Source organism: Leptonychotes weddellii, chromosome 9, assembly GCF_054177405.1.
Source record: "Leptonychotes weddellii isolate Sample4059 chromosome 9, ASM5417740v2, whole genome shotgun sequence".
NCBI classification, from domain to species: Eukaryota; Metazoa; Chordata; class Mammalia; order Carnivora; family Phocidae; genus Leptonychotes; species Leptonychotes weddellii.
In genome coordinates, this window is record NC_138377.1 from 38,105,881 (window position 1) to 38,123,218 (window position 17,338).

General features: G+C 44.9%; 1 long non-coding RNA gene across 2 annotated transcripts in view; it reads left to right on the forward strand.

Annotated features, from left to right (window-relative positions):
- The window catches only part of LOC115944134 (uncharacterized), a 38,334-nt gene extending 24,012 nt beyond the window's left edge, over window positions 1–14,322 (forward strand). For both annotated transcript variants that reach the window (XR_014148181.1, XR_004078709.2), the window contains exons 4-5: window positions 9,479–9,549; window positions 13,986–14,322. This is a non-coding gene — a long non-coding RNA (uncharacterized LOC115944134). The remainder of the gene's footprint in view (window positions 1–9,478; window positions 9,550–13,985) is intronic.
- The last annotated feature ends 3,016 nt before the right edge of the window (window positions 14,323–17,338 follow it).

Genomic DNA, 17,338 nt, shown 5'->3' on the forward strand with positions numbered 1-17,338 from the left:
ATTTATAGATATACAAAGCATTCTACTGATTAAACAGCATTCAAGGTGACTAAACATTCCCCTTGATTGACAGTTTACAGCTCTGACTAAAAAGATTAAATAACATTAGAAAGTGGCAGGTGACTTCTTTCCCCTCGGGGCATTGTGCCCTGTGAGGAAACGAGTGAGACTTCTAATAATATTGCTCACAAGAAAGTTCTGAACTGTTTGCTTGCAGCACTCATATTCTGAGAAGAAATGCAAATCCTGTTATGCATCTTTTTCATCTTGGGGAGGTTGCAGTGGCTGGCTATAAAAGTTAGATAGAAGGTAAAGGAAAGTATACCTTCCCTTGAGACTGAAAATACCCTGAAACGTGTCCAACTTCTAGGGGCAGATAATGTTTCAGAGCTGTTGGCCAAGATCAATTTGCTTTCTATCTGATACATTCTTTCTCCGAAATAGAGCCAAGATGATCCCAAATGCAGAGATTCAGAATTTCAGGTAACCAACATTGCTTCTCTATAAAAGGTCCCCTGTAGCCGAGCCTTCGGTTACATTACGTGATTCCTAATTACATATCTATGCATGCCTTACCTCAGCCTCTATCCTTTTTTTCTTTCTAGGAGGTTCAGAAGAGATTTTTTTTTTTTTTTTTTTACCATCTCCTCTTTAAGCTGGATAATACTACTTCCTACAAAATCATAATCATAAAACCTTACATGCTTGTGGTTCTTTGAACTTTATGAAATGTTTCTTTTTTTCTCTTTTATCTCATGGGAATAATAGTACCTACACAAAGGGTTATCTTGAGAGCCAGATGAAAGAGTGCGTGTGAGGCGATTAGCACGGTGTTGGCCCACAGCATTTGCCAAATAATTGTAAACCATTTTAATGAACTCATTTACTGTATTTCATCCTCACAATAGCCTCGTAAAGTAGATAAAATAAGCAGTGTTTTTTTTGTAACGGGTGCCTTTGAATCTTAGGTGCAAAGGTTGAGTAACTTTCCTAAATTCAAGAGATTCTTAGGGACCTGAGTCAAAACTGGAATCCAGACCTGCTGATTTCCAACCTCCCGTGTGTTCCCTGGAGTCTTCTAGAGCACATTCTGGCTCTGGGGTGAGAGATGAGTCTCAGTCTGCCACGTCTTCTCCCTTTGGGCATCATAACCGTCACTAACGTGACCAGCTGTGCTCCTCTTGGCTCCTTTAGTGGCCATCCCATCGCTCCTCTATTAAGACTGCATTCTGTGCTCATTAAGAGCATAAGCTTTGCTTCCTGACAGACCTGGGTTTGAATCCGGGTTCAGCCTCGTAGCAGCTGCGTATGAAATGAGCATAGATTCATTGGGAGGATTAAAGAACGGAAGATACTGCCTACGTAGGACCTGGCACATGGAAAGCTCTCTCCAAATTTTCGTTATTCTTATGATGGCTAGATGAACTCCAGGGCTTCACTGCTGTACCTGCTGTCAGGGCCACGTCTCCACACCAGCTGTCTCCTTGGGCTCCAGCCAACCTGGCTCATGGCCTCGATACTCGACTGCAACTACTGCTCTCCTTGTCAATAAATACCTCCTTCTGACCAATCCAAGGCCCTGCTGATTTTCCTTAGACATGGCTCCCTTCTCTTATCAAGGCACCACTCCCCTCATCCCGCCCTGTTGAGCCCTGCCTCTCCGTGCAGACAAAGTCTTGGACCTACTATTCTCTTCTTCAGCTGCACCCTACAAAGATCATGGTTTTATTTATGTCTCCATATGTATCACCTTGTATTCACTATCTCCACTGCTGGAACGATTAATTGGTTTATTCCCATATCACATATATATAATAGCGTATATGATCTTTTTTCTGTTGCTCTAAAAGCTTGGTGAGAACACTTGAAGGAATGGGATTAATAGTGCTGGCAGGAAGCAAAAGGGGAAATGCCTCAACATCATCTGCATCTTCTTAACTCCTCTTTACGAACCTTCAGAGGTGCAATCGTGGACCCCCCCATGCGTCTCATCCCTTCAGGGAGGGTGCCCAGTAGCCATATGAGTGAATAGCTCTCCCACCACCTCCTTTCCGTGCAATGTCTTAGCGACGTCTTAAAACGTTAGGAATTTCTGAATAAACAAGACCTATTTCCCAACACTGGTGTCCCATTTGGAGTCTCGGCAAGGTGGCAGTTTAAGCTCGTCAATGCTCCGGCCCCGCTGGGTACCCCTGGTACAAGTGGGGCTCAGGCATCCTGTTTGAGTAACTGTCTCTGCTGGCACTCTCAACACACAGGAGACAGTTACCATCACCGGCTCTGTGCTATCCTATGGTGCTGAAAAGCCCTCTAAAGTCTTGGAATAGCCCCCCATTCCGGTAGTCTCCTTCACACCTGTGTGCCATGATGTATCCCGCTATGCAATTGTCACTGCTCCATCATGTGTCATTGATGAGGGTGACAATGATTAGGGTGTTGTCGTTGGCTCCCAGGTGTTCTGGACACCTTGTTACAAAGACAAGGATACAGCAAAACTATGGCCATCGCCACAGAGTGGTTCTAACGAGGAAGAAATTTGGGGGTAAAGGGTGGGACCTGTGAAGCCTCTTTCTTCTTCTCCGGTTCGGTGCCTGGAGAGACCCAAAGTATGGTATAGACAAGCATGTCAGTGCCCTTTTACATAGAAAATAGGAAATGAATTCCAAACAATACTGGAAACAGCTGACCCTTTTAGCACAATGCTTAAATATGCTAGTGCTGAGCCAAGGCAGCATGTGCAGAGTAAATATTTTAATCCCTAATTAATCACTTTGGTTAGATTGGTAAAACACAAGTCTAATGAAAATAATTTGAAATTTCCTTCATGAATAATTGCCTTGTTCGGGGAATTGTGGGAAGAGTCAACTGACTGACCTTCCATTCTTACTCAGCTGTACTGCTCCGAGACTTAATTTGTGTCCTTCAACCTCTTCCAGTCACCGTCATGAGATTAGAAATACCTTTCGTGCAGTTTAGCAGTAACTATGCAATATGACAGTTAAGTCAGCAGAGAGGTAGAAACCCAAGCAACTCCTTGCTTTCTCGCCGCGGAGCTTGCCTTACGTATCCTGTAGAGGGGCGAGTGTCTTCACAGCCCTGCGTTCTTTTATTAGGTTGTGAGCATGATGGATGGCTCCAGGTTATTGGACTGTTCATGTTCCTTTTTTAATTAAAAACTTGAATAATAAAGTGCCCAGGGTTTGGGCATTTACAAAGGGGAGAGAAAGAACTTTCCAACTCTGAGTGCTGATGAATGCTGTTCTGATTAGCTCTGTGCCACCAGATTTAATTACTTCTTTGAGTAAATCAAATTTTTCTTACAGAGCAATGTTCCCGGGTGTGCAAAGACCAAAGGTTAAGCCACCTTACTAGTTACCTGTTCAGACATGTTGGAACCTGCTAGATGTGGGTGGTGAGCATGTTCTATTCCATCCTTCTTCTATCTTGCCTGCCTGCCTGTTCTCCTTAACTTCCTCCCTGGTGTTCCTCAACCCCCTTCCAGCAATGAACGTATTGCTTATCTGGTTGGAATGTCACTAGGAGCGATGACTGGCAACGTGCCCTATGGCTGGTGCACTCTGGCTCACACTGCAATCATTGCTAAAAATTGCCTGGTCCACCAGTCAGTTTGGCCAGTTCTGTGGACTGTCACGGTCCACCTGGTGGACCATCTGCCACCTCTCCCTGGAGGTTCCTCCTCTCTTTTGTTTTCCAGTCTGGTCCTCCTCCTCAATCTTGCTCTTTTATTTGGGAGATTCAAATATTTGGGGGAATTTTTCTTTTGCTTCTCAGCAAGCCAGAGGACATGATGTTCTTGGGTTGCTGGAATGCATTTGGAGAACAGCATCTTAACTTTTGCTGTCCCGCAGTTGCCTTGCAAAATGGCCAATAACTGGCTTAAGAAGCTTGGTTATAAAGCAGAAAAATGCCATTCAGATGGAGAAGCATAGAGGCAGGCAACTTGTAACCCGGGTGATAATTGAACCAAATTTTGGAGCAGATTTGGTGTCTCTATTCAAATGGAATTACCCACATTCCATGCCAAAAGGATCATGGAAGCCCTCCCGTTTTACAGGATCTGAAGCATTGCGACTTAGAAGCCAAATCATTGGTTTTCAATATGTTTTCACCATTGTGGGTGTTTGGTGGCATAACTGTGCATCCAACAGCATGACGTACGGTTAAGCATGAGTGGTTGAATGTACAGTTGTCCCAATGATCATCTTCAAAGACAGCTCTAAAGAATTCCTCCCCAGAGCTCCTGCTGCCAGACCTCTGAATCAAAGAGCTGCCAGCAACAAGTCTCATGCAGGGGGAAATGGCAGAAAGAGGACGCTGGACTGCAAAAGGCAAACTCTGACTTCCCTGTCATTGTGCCCAGGTTGAGTCCTGTGGATGACATCTATAGAGAGTGCTTGCTCTTCCTCACTGGGAAATGTGTGCCAGGAAAGGAGCAAGATTGCTCACTCTTCTGGCGCTCCCCTCTGCAGCCAGACTACCCTTCATTCGGGCCACGTGACCCTGTGTGGGAGTTCTCCATAAAGCAGACCTAGAACTGGTTCTGGAATTGGCTGGCCGCACTTTGGCTTTTCTGACTTAAATAAGTCAGGGCGGAGCAACTATAGGCCCCCTCATATGAATGCAAAAAGGGGCCTTGGGGTTGTCTGACTCTGTACTTCCGGAGTCATCGCATAGGATTTGAACTATGGTAGTGCCCCCCTCGCCACTTAATCCTACACTGGAATATGTTCTTTCCAGTACCTGAGAGTCTTTGTTTATGAGCGTTACATTCATTCGGTAATGTTAAGTGAGCACCTACAAGTACTGTTCTATTTAAATTGTTCTTAAAACCACAATTTAATTCCCTCTTCCTGCCTCTTCAGTTGTTTTGAGATCTACCATTCAGTTACCATTCATTTGGCCATTCATACATTTCTGCCTTCCTTCCAACATTGCTTGCTTTAGTCTTAAAGACAGACCTCTGATGGCTGAACCAGGAAACACAGTGAAACTGAGACTACATTGGACCACTTTGCAGGGATGGATATGGAAATGTGAGTGGATGGATGGATGGATGGGTATAAATAGATAGCTATAGATACATCCTTTGGTGTGAGCTGTTATGTAGCACAGAAGCATAAAATTGGAAGAAATGTAAGAGGTCCTATAGTCCTTCTCTCCTAGAAGTTCACAGGTTTAAGTGACTTGCTCAAGGTCACCGCTAACTGTTTTTGAGTTGAGACTAGAAAACTGGCTTCTGACTCCTACTCATCGCTATTTCCAACACACAATGATCCTTATAACCCATATATATGTGTCCCATACAATTCAGGGTCTAATTACTTCTGCTATCCAATCAGTAAGAAATGGGTGAACCATCAAGAAGATTCAACAATTTTAATAATCATAACAATAAAGTGTGTATGGAACCTGCTGATTTCAGCATGCCCAAAATACATTCACAAAACGGTGAACTCTTCACTGCTGATGCCTTGGGACACCTATTCCTGCCAACATTCCAGAACTTCACCATCACCAACACTGGAGAGATTTCAAACCTTCCTGTCTCTTCTGCTACCCTGCTTGAACTACTTTGGTGGTGCTCCTTCATCAGCTGAGTGCGTATATTAAGGCTGACTACCTGGAACTGCCTACTGGACTAGATAAACTCTGGGTCAGAGTTGGGAGGCCAAGAGGTGAGTCTCTCTTGTTGTCCCCTCACCCTCTCATACTGACACTTCCAGAAAGAACACAGACCTTTCTTTTTAAATAAAGATTCCTAATAAAGTTTCCAGAAACGAATCCATCAAACCTGAAGCAAACAAGACTGATATCTCATTCAGATATCTCAGATATCTGGGGGGGGGGGGCAGATATCTCATTCACAGAAGATTCCTTTTCTCTATTCAAATCTTAAAGACAATTTCTTATTGATTTGCTGCTTACTTTTTGTCAATACTTTATTGATAAAAATCAATATTTTCTTTTATTAATATTTTTTAAAAATACAACCACAAGTTCTGAAAAGGATCACGTATTGAAAACCTCAAATAGTGTGGGTCTGTGAGATCCAGCTGCCAGTGACAAAATGAAGCACACAGCTCAGACACTTAAGGCACGCTATTCTTTGTGGTTGTTTTTTTTGTTTTTGTTTTTGTTTTTTTTGAGTCGTTGTGAGAAGCCATAATGTGGGGGCGGTGGGGGCTGGTCAGGGAAGGATATGGTCAAAGTCAGGGGAATTTAGAGTATGGACTGCAGAAGGAGGGGCAGATCAGATGGCAGGGGGTTTGGGGAGGTTGAAGACAACTCTTCAAAGTTAAGCCCCCCAACTACGTCATTGCTACGGAAAATGGAAAACCTCAGCTTCTTTGTCCTCAGAGTCGCTGCTGGTGGAGCTGGCCTCATGGGCTTCCCCATCCTGGGCCCCTACGTATCCCCTCTGGCCCAGGACAGTGTCCTTGAGAATAGAATTTCACTTGGAAAGGTCTGAGGAGACAGGGGAGAGCTGCAGCCCTGCACTCCTCTTACCCTCAATGCAAATCGCACTTACAGGGGGGCAGGCTTGCGCCCCATATGAATAAGAACATTTTAACAATAGTGAAGATCAGTCAGCTGAGGCGTACAATGAGCTTGCTGGCACTGGAAGTAAGAGGCTTACGGACTATCTTTCAAGGATTCGGAAAGGGGGTTCCTGTTTTGAAGGGGAAAATGGATTAGGAGACTGAAAATTCATATAACCCAAAGGGTTGTGACTCCCTGAATATTTTTACTCACACATAACTCCATGTTATAGGTTATGAATATTACTTAATTCCACTTCCAAATTGGCTCATTAGTGTACACAAAGGCCAATGGCAAGGCCAGAATAGGCCACTGCTTTTGGGATTGGGTTTCAGGGGCCCGCAGGAAGGCTCCATTGATTAGAAACACACACAATAACAGCCTCACTCCTTTGCTGAAGGCTATGTCCCCTGGTCAAAGGCAGCCCATCTGGGAGAAGCAAGGTATGGTTACCAGTCATCTTGTAAGACACCCTGAGGCATAATGATTGCAGAGGTGTGTGAATAAGAGAACAAGCTTGGCGATGAGACTCCCTGGGTTGGAATCCCTGTGTGAATGTCGGCAGTCCCCTAGCCTCGTCTATAGAATGGAAAGAAGAATAATGCCCGCCTATGAGGTTGCCATGAGAATGAAGTGATCAGACACATAAAATGCTTAGACCAGTGCCTGGCAGACAGTCAGGAAAGGCTAGCTATTCTGTGCTCCTTGTTTGGAAGGGTTTGATCGGACTCCTTTGAAGAGTAGGTTCGGCTCTGCATGGGTGAAAGGCAAGGAAGGATTTTTGCAGGAAGGAAGGCAGCTCTTTGAAGGGCTAGAGATGGGAACCAAGGGGGAAGAAGATTAAAGACAGCTGAGACAGAGAGCACAGGAGAAACACCTCTGCAGTGTTGCCCCCGGACACCCAGCCCTGCCCAAATTCCTGAGTTTCCATTTTGATTCATAAAGCCCAGATGAAAAGTTTTGAGAACTCAGTTGCCTATATCAACCCACCAGACTTGAAATGCATAGGAGACCCACCAGTCTTTTCAGTCTGTAAGTTTTCCCCTCCTAAGTAAAAAAGTCCTGAGAGAATCAAAGTCCCCTAACAGACCAAGTTTACCATGAGGGCTTAATATACTTCCTGGAAAATAGTCCACAGATTTTAATTAAGTTCTTCTAAAGACCAATGAACTTAGAGGGTTCCAAACAAAGGGGTAGAAGCAGCCTGCCCGGTGACAGCTCTTTCCCCAGCGTCTCAGAGGGAAGTCAGGGTGGGCATTGTGACTCTCGTCTTCCTCGTGTCTGGGACTCATGTTCTGGTATGGATGAGGTTCTTGAAGTGTCCTTACGGAGTTGTTCTAACCACACGGGACAGCCTCGCTGTTCCTTATTCCCCCCACCCCCGCCCCACTCCACCCTGCCATGTGCGGTTTAAAAAATTAATTTAGAATACATGAGATCAGCAAGACAAGGGCATTAGACGGTGTCCCCCAGAAATGGACCTCTTGTACTCCGAAAATGTTCTTAGAAACACATGTGAGTTTCTTTGCTCTCAAATTAAGGGGGATTAAAGCAGCTAGACAGTTGTTGCTCAGTTCCTTCGGATCATGTGGCCAAGGCTGAAAGCCTTAAGTTGCTGGCATGAGCCTAAGTCAGTTTCCTGATCTCCAAATTAATTTTTGAATTAAATGATTGTCTCCCCCTCCCTTTTTTCCTTCTAATTGAGACTTCCATTGAAAAATGCTTAGCAAACAGTTGGAAAACCCCAGAACAAAAGGCTGTTGTGAAATAATGAAATGGAGGTCATTGGAAACAGTTTTAGGTTAGCACTGGAGATGCAATTAAATCTTTTTTAATCATATTTTTATTAAATATAAACATTTTTAAAAGTAAATTATAAGCACTGCAGGTAGAACCTAAAGAATGGTTGGAAAGAGCTTAGATCACTTCATAGTTTGCTTGTGTGAGCTTCACGCAGAGACTTAGAACAAAGATTCTAAGGCAAAGTAGCTTTTTAATTTTAAAACAGTGATGTTATCTTACAGATCTTAAACAATGTTCTAATGACTGAACACTTGTAAAGTGTTTCTGTAAGTAAAATAAAAAGAAAGATTAACTTTATGATCCAAAAATGAAAAAGATCCACAATGAAGACAGACATGTTTGAAAAAGGCAGTAGTATTTTAAAGGAAAGTTTTATTAAAAAAAAAAAAAAGACAAAATGCTAACTTTCAGGCTGTGCATAACTTTCAATTGTGCCGAAGGCTTAGATTCGAAATATCCCGTGGAAATTTTGCACTGAAAAAATATATATACAGTATTGTGTACTTATGCATATTTCAAAATCTTAGAAAGTCAACTTGATCAATAAAAATAGTCTGAATGCCAATAATTATTGGTTGACAGTGAAATAAAATTTATCCAATCAACTTTATTTAGACCAGCCATCTTCCATCAGACCCATATAAGACTGTCTGTTTGTCTTTCATCAGACCCATGTAAGACTGTCTGTAAAGAGTTTGGGGCTTTACGGGTCCATATCCCTGAAGACTTCTTTATGGACTGAGAAAAGTTTAAGAAATCGGTGTGAGCAAATTCTGTTTCTGACTTAGGTGCTGGAAGTGCTTCCTGCGGCTCAGTTAGTTGTAAGAAACTTCTCAGAGCTCTTTGAATATGGTTGTTACACCCATATAGGGTTGAATCATAGCACCTTTATTAAAGGAGGGTCGTGGGTGGGGATGGGGAAAGGATAAGTCCTTGGAACAGTCCTTGGAATTAAAAACCAGTTGCTACCTAGACAGGGCTCTTTCAAGTTTCTTTAATCTTGGGTTTTAAAATGTTGATGATAGACTCCTTTGTGATTAACTTGTATGCAAACTCTAATAGATCCTTAATGGTTAACCATATTGAAGTTCTGTCTTTGCTGGTCTGGCTGCAGGCAAAATTCTGTACCTACTCTCCCTGCTTGCAGAAGATGACACAAGAGAACCTCGGATGGCTGAAGAGATGGTAAGAGAGTAGCCAGTTGCCCCAAATGAGTTTGCTAGTGTCTTGACCTTCATTTGTTCATTCAAAAAATATTTACTGTGCACCTAGTATTTGCCTGGCCCTGTTCTAGACGCTGGGGGCACGTTAGTGAACAAAGCAGACAGAAATCCTGCCCTCCTGGAGTTTACATTCTAGTGGGAGTGAGGAGAACAGACAATAAGCAAATAATTATGTCAGCAGGTGGTAAGTGCTATGGAGAAGTGTAAAGCAGGGAAGGGCCACAGTGGGGGAGGGAGAGGCAATTTTGAATAAGAAAGTCAAGGAAGGTTCACTGAGAAGTGAATCTTCAGCAACGGAGTGTGGGAGGCATCTCTGTAGACATCTGGGGTGACAGCTGTCCTGACAGAGGGAAAGACCTGTGCAAAAACCATGCAGCAGGTTTGCCAACTGTCCCCAGGGGTGGCAAGAAGGAATCAGAATCCAAAGATGTCTCAGTGGACCAACCCAAGCAAGATGGAATTTAACAGGAGTGGACATTGGGGAAGGGGTGGTAGATGAGGTTAGAGAGGGGTTCATTTGTATAAGGTCTTACGAGCTACTGTGGGGCCATTTTCAGGACCCCATGGGGAATACCAAAGATCGCTCAACCATTATTGCCTATCTAAGAGATAAAATAGAAAATGGAAGAGGAGCAAAAAGCCTAGAGATGGGTGACATCTCTAAATGTCTGACATTTAGAAGGTAGAAGCAGTTGGATTCTGTAAATAATAGACCAGGAGTTGGCTTTTAATGGAAAGGATCAAAAAGTAAATAATTTAGGCTTTTAGGCCTTCTGGTTTTGTCAGAATAGCTCTACTCTGCCCTTGTTGCATGAAAGCAGGCACAGACAATACGTAAATGAATATGTGTTCAATAAAACTTTATTTACAATAACAGATAATGGGCAGCATTTGGCCTATAGGCATTTGCCAACCGTGCATATAGCCCAATGACTTGTGAGGAGCCAGGTAAGAAAGCAAAGGATCACTAAGAATAAGAGGGTATAGTAGTCTCCTTTTTTTATTTTATGGGGCTCTTAGTCTATTTGGAGAAATCAAATAGGGTCAAGATTACGGATCTGGATTTCATCAGGACACCTGACAAGTTCTTTATTTTCTTGTGACCAAGATGGAGAAATTGTCTTGGATTCGAGAACATTCATTCCATTAGTAACTAGTTAAACAGCCCCACAAGTTTTGTAGGTTAAAAAAAAATGGGGATCTATACCAAATCCATTTCTTGCCCTTCTGCTCCTATGCTCTGTAACACAGAGACTCTCTTTCCCAAGCTCCTGTGTCAGCTGGCTTCCAGCTGGGTCAGGCCAATGACAGGAAAGGAGACGTTGGGTACCTCTCCCCCACCTCCGTGACTTGGCCGGCAGCTCTGTCAATGGCTGCATCTCCTCCCTGGGCCCACCTTTCACTTCTGGGTAGCTTCTACTCACCCCCCACCCCCATGCCCTGTCGTCCTGCTATTGCTATACTTGTTTGCCTCAGTGTTCCCCGATGGACTTCTCAGGTCTTCTTCCATTGTCTGTCGAATAACTCCCCTGTATTAAATTCTCTCTATCTTAAATACTCAGGGCTGTTTCTGTTTTCCTGCGTGGACCCTGACCGACATGGGGGCTAATCTATGAATGTCGCTCCAGAGAGAGGTTTAGACTCCGGCGTCGCCAGGCTCTCCTCATGCTCTCACCGTTTTTATCAATAACTTGGATGATGATGTAACAGTTATGCTAATCACATTTGCAAATGGCCTGGAGCTGGCTGGAAAAGCTATTTGCTGGATGGCAGGCCAGGAATCTAAGTATATCTCAATGGGCCAAGCCTAACAAAAAAGAATGTAATAAGGAAAAATGTGAAGTCTTGTACTTGGGTCCAAAGATCGAATATGGGATGGAGGAAGTTGTGGCCTAAGGGCACCAGTGTTTCAGGGATCCGGACTGACATCAAAGTGAGGCAAAATTTACAAAAAAAAAAAAAAAGAAAGAAAGAAGAAAAAGCCACAGGGAACACTGGTTGCATTAATGCTTTTGTACAGAGTAAAAGGGAGTTAACTGGACTGTTCCATTTGCTATTGGGCAGACCACTCTTAGAGTGTTGCATTCAGTGTGGGGCACAGCATTTAAAAATACTATTGCTGAAGTAGTTTGAGACACAGGAGACTGACAGACTACTAAAAGAAGGCGTATATTATTGAAGGAAACCTGAAAAATGCAGTCAGAGAGGTGGGTAGGGAGAAAAACATTTCCATGTCTGAAAGGATGCCAGGCCAGCTGGGGTCGTATGGGATGAACTCTCATTAGTTGGCTCCTCTTGTTCCGAAGGGCAGAGTTTACACACTCTCCTTCCGTGGCATAGTGGCCCACCTTCCATATTCATATTAGGAAACTTTTCCTTATGTCTATCCCAAAATTATCTTGTCCTAGTGAAAGTCCCGATGCAGTTGTCGTTGAAATGAGAGCTTAAGTTTGCATGTCGTCAATGGCTCCGGAATCAGACCTGTTCTAATTCTAGGCACTGATTCTTTGGTGACCCTGCATCACTCACTCCTTCATTGCCTCCATTTCCTCAACAAAAAAGAAACTGCCAAGGAGGAGGCTCTGTTGTACGTTTAGCAAATACCGGGCTTCCAAAGCTTACTGAAGTTTTGGGGTTTTTTTTTTTTTCTTCCTTTTCCTGCTTCTTACTGTTTACATGTTTTGTAGAAAGCAGAAGCACCCACATCCCAGGGTTTCTATGCAGATGGGATGAAAAGAAATGAGTAACACGAACTAGGATGAAGTAAAGAATGGCTGCCCTTGATAGTCCATCCAGGAGTTGACCCCAGCCTCCTGAGAACTACTGTCTTTGTCGTTAGGTCTCCCTAGGGCTGTCATGTGGTTTCTTGCCCTTTCCTGGTTCTGTAAACTGGAATATTTAGTCTGCATTGTGCTCTAACAGATACTTAATGTGATTCTGAACACCAAGCTGTTTTTCCTCTGCACTCTGGTTCTTAGCTGTGGGATGTCTTTAGTCTGGCCTGCTTACCTGGTGACTGCATCCTTCTCTTGCTTTTTGGGGAAGAAATTAGGAAATTGACTGACATCTTTGCTGCACAGACAGACTCAAACTGCAGAACAAATAACTTGGAGTCAGGAATCAGTGTTTCCTGATGTCGCCTAATAATGCTGAACTCATTAGCACACCGAATGTCTTAGTGTGTTTAGCATGGGCAGGTTAAAAGAAAAATTTTTAATAAAGCTTAGCCTGATATTTTGTCCTACGCTGATGGACTTCGGAAAAACCATGGGTGTGGCTGCTCTAACATGCCGTTCTTTCATGTCTTAGAGGTATTGTGAGCTATTAAGTTTTCTTTGTGATACAGTTGTCGCACTTAAATTCTAAAACAATCAATATAGCTCTGTGACAAGAACGCCAGGCTTGTATAGCATATGCCATTGCTGGCTTCAAAAGTTTTATAGCCAGAAGAGGTCTTAGTGATCATGCAATTTCTGTTTCAGACAAGGGAAACTGAGGCGCAGAGAGGTGAGCGAGTCCCCTGTCGTTGCTGGCGAGAGTGAGACGTGGGGTCAGAACCCCGAGCGCCTTTCTAGCAGATCAGCGCACTTCCCGCTAGACTGTCCCACGAAGCTCTGCTGCTTCCTGGGAAGCTCTAAGCGCAAAGTGGAAAGAATATTCTAACACCCTAGGACAATCAGCTCAGACTTGGACTTGTCTAGAACTCTGTGCTAGTGAACAGAAAGCGGATGTGGGCTTGTAGACAGCTCCTACATTATTTGCACTGGGGTGCCCTCAGATGTTTAAGTTGCATCCTGATAAAATTTTCTTTTGTTATTTACTGAAAGAACTCCTTTAGACTTACTTACACACTGATTTCTAGACTATTTTACTCTGTGTATCAATAAAAGGAGATAGAAGCAAATCTAAAGATATTTCTAAGACTTCTTTATGCACAGAGTTCTTTCGGGCTTGCAGTTGGTGCTATGCATGTCTTTCTGCCCAGTGTTCTTTGCGCCATTGAGAATGCCAGTCATGCAGTTTTTCTGAAAAGAGTGCCCTATTGTGGTCTTGGGAGGTGTTTGCTGAGCCACGAGCATTCATCCTGAAGCTTTGATGCACGTGTCCAGGTCAAGACAACTATGTCTTAACTGCCACCCGGTGACAGCAAATTTAAGATACATTCCGATTTCATAGATGTTAAAGTGCTGAAAAAAATGAAACGAAAGAAAGAAAGAAAGATGGAAGGGGTCTGAGAATGGATGAGATAGAGTATGTCGTTTGTGTTCCTAGCGCGGCTTCTCTATCCGGTGTGTAGAATGTATGTGTGTGAGTTTGGGAACCCCCAGCAGCCAGGCCCTTTGAGGAAGGACATTTGCAAAACAAGATAGTTAACAATTCTCTCAATTTCCCATATAGAGTGGAAGGTAAATCTGAAAGACCAAGAGAGTTTGGATGACATTTGCCTCTGGACTCAGCACCCCTGAAGCTACTCTTGCACTTCTCGTTGAAGTGTGCCAATCAAATACCTTTCAAGGCTTACACTAGCTTGATCTGGCTCTTTTACTAGCACCCCGAAGAGTCTCGACTAACTAGTGCATGGGACAACTCAATGCATATTTAAGAAATGTACTATAGATTTAAACATTTATAGGACAGTAAAAAGAGAAAAAAAAAATTAAGCCTGGCTGCAATGTCAGATGATCATCTTTGTGGACATGGACCAAAAAGAATATTGGGAAAACAAAAAAAGAGCAAGACAAATGACAAAGTTCATTAAATAAAGCTGCACTTTTGAAGTCTCGTCTGGAAACTACACCCCGAAATGAAAAGAGTGTTTGCTGCTAGAACAAAAGTCTCTGGACTTGCTCAGCTTCTTCCCTCCTCCTTCCGCGGGGCGGTCATGACGTCTGTGCACCTGCACGTGGACAAAGGCTCTTGGTCTTCCACATGGTCCCATAGACACTGCCTCTTGTGGAGGATGACACACCACTGACACTTATTCGTCATCCCTGGCTGTCACATAGGAAGTAACTAAGAAATGCTAGCTTGCTTGCTTTCTTCCCCTCCGGTCACTACGCACGGTTTCAGAGGAAAGTTCAGAACCTAGCTCCCCACTTTCCTTCCGTGGACACTTAATGTACACCCTGCCCCCCGTTGCTCGGAAAGGCCTATCTTCAAGGAAAGCTCAGGAGTTTGGCTGATGGTCATGTGTGTGCACATCCTCACCCAACAGCGAGGGTAACTAGAAAATTTAGCCTCTAAACTGGGACATGTTGGAGGCTGAAAGGGGACACCAGTACTAAATACTCAGGAACAACGAGTACCTGGACACGCATTATTAGCACTAGCTTGCATAATGCTTTGTCCTTCAACTTCCTTTCCTCAGTAGCCAAACTTCTGTCGTCTACTAAGCAGTGAGCCCCTCGAGGACAAGATTCAGACCTCCTTCCTGTTCCTAACGCAGGAGGGCCATACAAGCGCTCAGTGAACGTTGAGTATTGCAGAAAACATCGAGAGCAAGGGGACAATAGTAAAACGCAGGGAGGAAAATGCTGTGCTTTTTAATTTTTTCCAAGTGGTGAGCGGCCACCCCGTGCTTCATGAGCACAACTTTCAAGAGGTTGAGCAGAGATCAGTAGTCATCCAGAGCAGAAGACATATGACTAAGTCCAGATATCTGATGCATTCATGGGTATGCCCAGCAGTGAGCTTCCTGCCTGGTCGCTGGGCAGACGTGGGAGCAGTTCATGTGACTTACACCCAGTTACAGCCAACAGAGGGAGGGAGGTGACATAAGGCAGGAGGTCGCTCTGAGACCTGCAGGCACCTATCCCCAGATCCTAGTGTGTGCTGGGGGGGAGGGGGGAGCCTGCTTTCTGTGAGGAGGGGGTGCCTGACCCCCCGGTGTTACTAGTCAGGACGGGGAAGAGCCTAGGTGTTCAGGCAACGTGGGCTTAAAGCAGAGCTGCCTTCCCCTCCTCGTCCTCCCCACGTGGTATCTTTCTTCACGGAAAGAAACCAGAACCTCAGAATCAGGAATCCCAGGCTTCAGAGCCACACACACAAGGCAGGGGGGAGTGGGGAAAGGAGGGACAAGAGAAGTGTCACTGACTCATTGGTGTCACTGTCCCTGGCAGGGAGGGACTTGGGCCGCCCCCTGGGGTATCCCCTTCCCTCCTCTCCCTCCTTCCCTTCCCTCCTTACTTCAGAGTTCTCACCTAAGTCTGGGGGGACCTCCAAGGTACTTCCTACTCTAGCAAGGTTAGCTTTATATTCTCTTCTTTCTTCTCCTTTTCTCTTTGCTTTCCTTCCCTAAGGAGGTGAAAAGATAAAGTAGAAAGGAGCAGGAGCAGAAAGTGTGGTGGAAGTTTTGTGAAGGCCGCATTCTGACCCAGCCCGGGTCACAGACAGTTAGGGCTTCACGCTGAAGGCCGCTGGGGCCGGGTCTTGGCAAGGTTTCCCCTGAGCTGCGGTGTGGTGGGGAGGAGGGGGGCCGGACTGGGCCATCTCAGCAGAGAGAGCGTGACAGGTCACGTGACTGAACCAGGGCATGAGCACTAGAGGGCCAGGCAGGGGGCCACACACACTGGAGACCCCAGAACTGAAGGGGCAGGCAAAGCCCGTGGTGGTGAGGACCTCACAGAGGGACTGGAGAGGGGTGGGAGAGAGGGAGGGGTGGGCCTGGGTCATGAGCCCAAGATTTCGCAGCCAGTGAAAATGGGACTGAGGCACTTGCCGAGAGGCTGACCGAGTTGCGGGCAGAGGGTCTGGGTCTTGGACCTGCTTTGTGATTTTCCTCTATGGGCCAGGAGGACAGCTTGGCTGGTTTCCAGGCCGGCACTGAACAGACACTGTTGGGAAGGTTGGGGGTAGAGAAGGAGGCGGGGGCACACTTTCGAGGGAGATGATATTCTTTCTTGAAGCCCTCACTTCCACATTTGGAGATCCTTTTATAATGTTTCTAGTTATTCAGCGCCACAGGCGCCCTGGCTGCTGAGGATACTTGGGGCCTACCCGGGCCTGCCTGCTGGCTGGGGGTGCTTGCCCACAGCTCATCTCTTGTCCTGCTTCTCATCCCTCCCCTTCAGTCAGTGTCATCCACAAAAGTGTAAAGTTGGGAGGCCTAAGTGGCTCAGTCGGTTCAGCGGCTGCCTTCGGCCCAGGTCATGATCCCAGGGTCCTGGGATCGAGCCCCGCATCGGGCTCCTCGCTCAGCAGGGAACCTGCTTCTCCCTCTCTCTCCCTCTGCTTGTTCTCTCTCTGTCAAATAAATAAAATCTTAAAAAAAAAAAGTGTGAAGTTAATTCGTTTACTGTTCCATGTTTATAACTTACTAACATACAGCTCTCCAAACATAAGGACACTTGGTCCCGAAAACGATAGGAGTATTGGAATCAAGTGCACCTGGGTTCAAGTGCCTACACTTGCTGCATGGCCCCGAGCACATTATTCTTATCTTTCAGCATCTTCATCCATGCAACTCGGAAACCAGTGTCTCTTCACTCAGGATTGTATATTAATCACTTAGCCTAGTGCCTGGTGCCAAGCAGATGCCAAGTGCCTCTCCCTCTCTTTGCTCCTTTCAAATTCCTCAAAAGCATAGAGCAGTATTCCCCACTTAATGATCAGTACATAGTTCGTTTGCATTTGCAGGAGTCCACTTACAGGAAAGAGGTCAAGTAACTTTAAACCTGAGATTCGGTTTTTAAATGAGCGTATTGGCAATTCTGCTTCAGATGACATTATTTTGCTTATTTGGAGTAAAACGG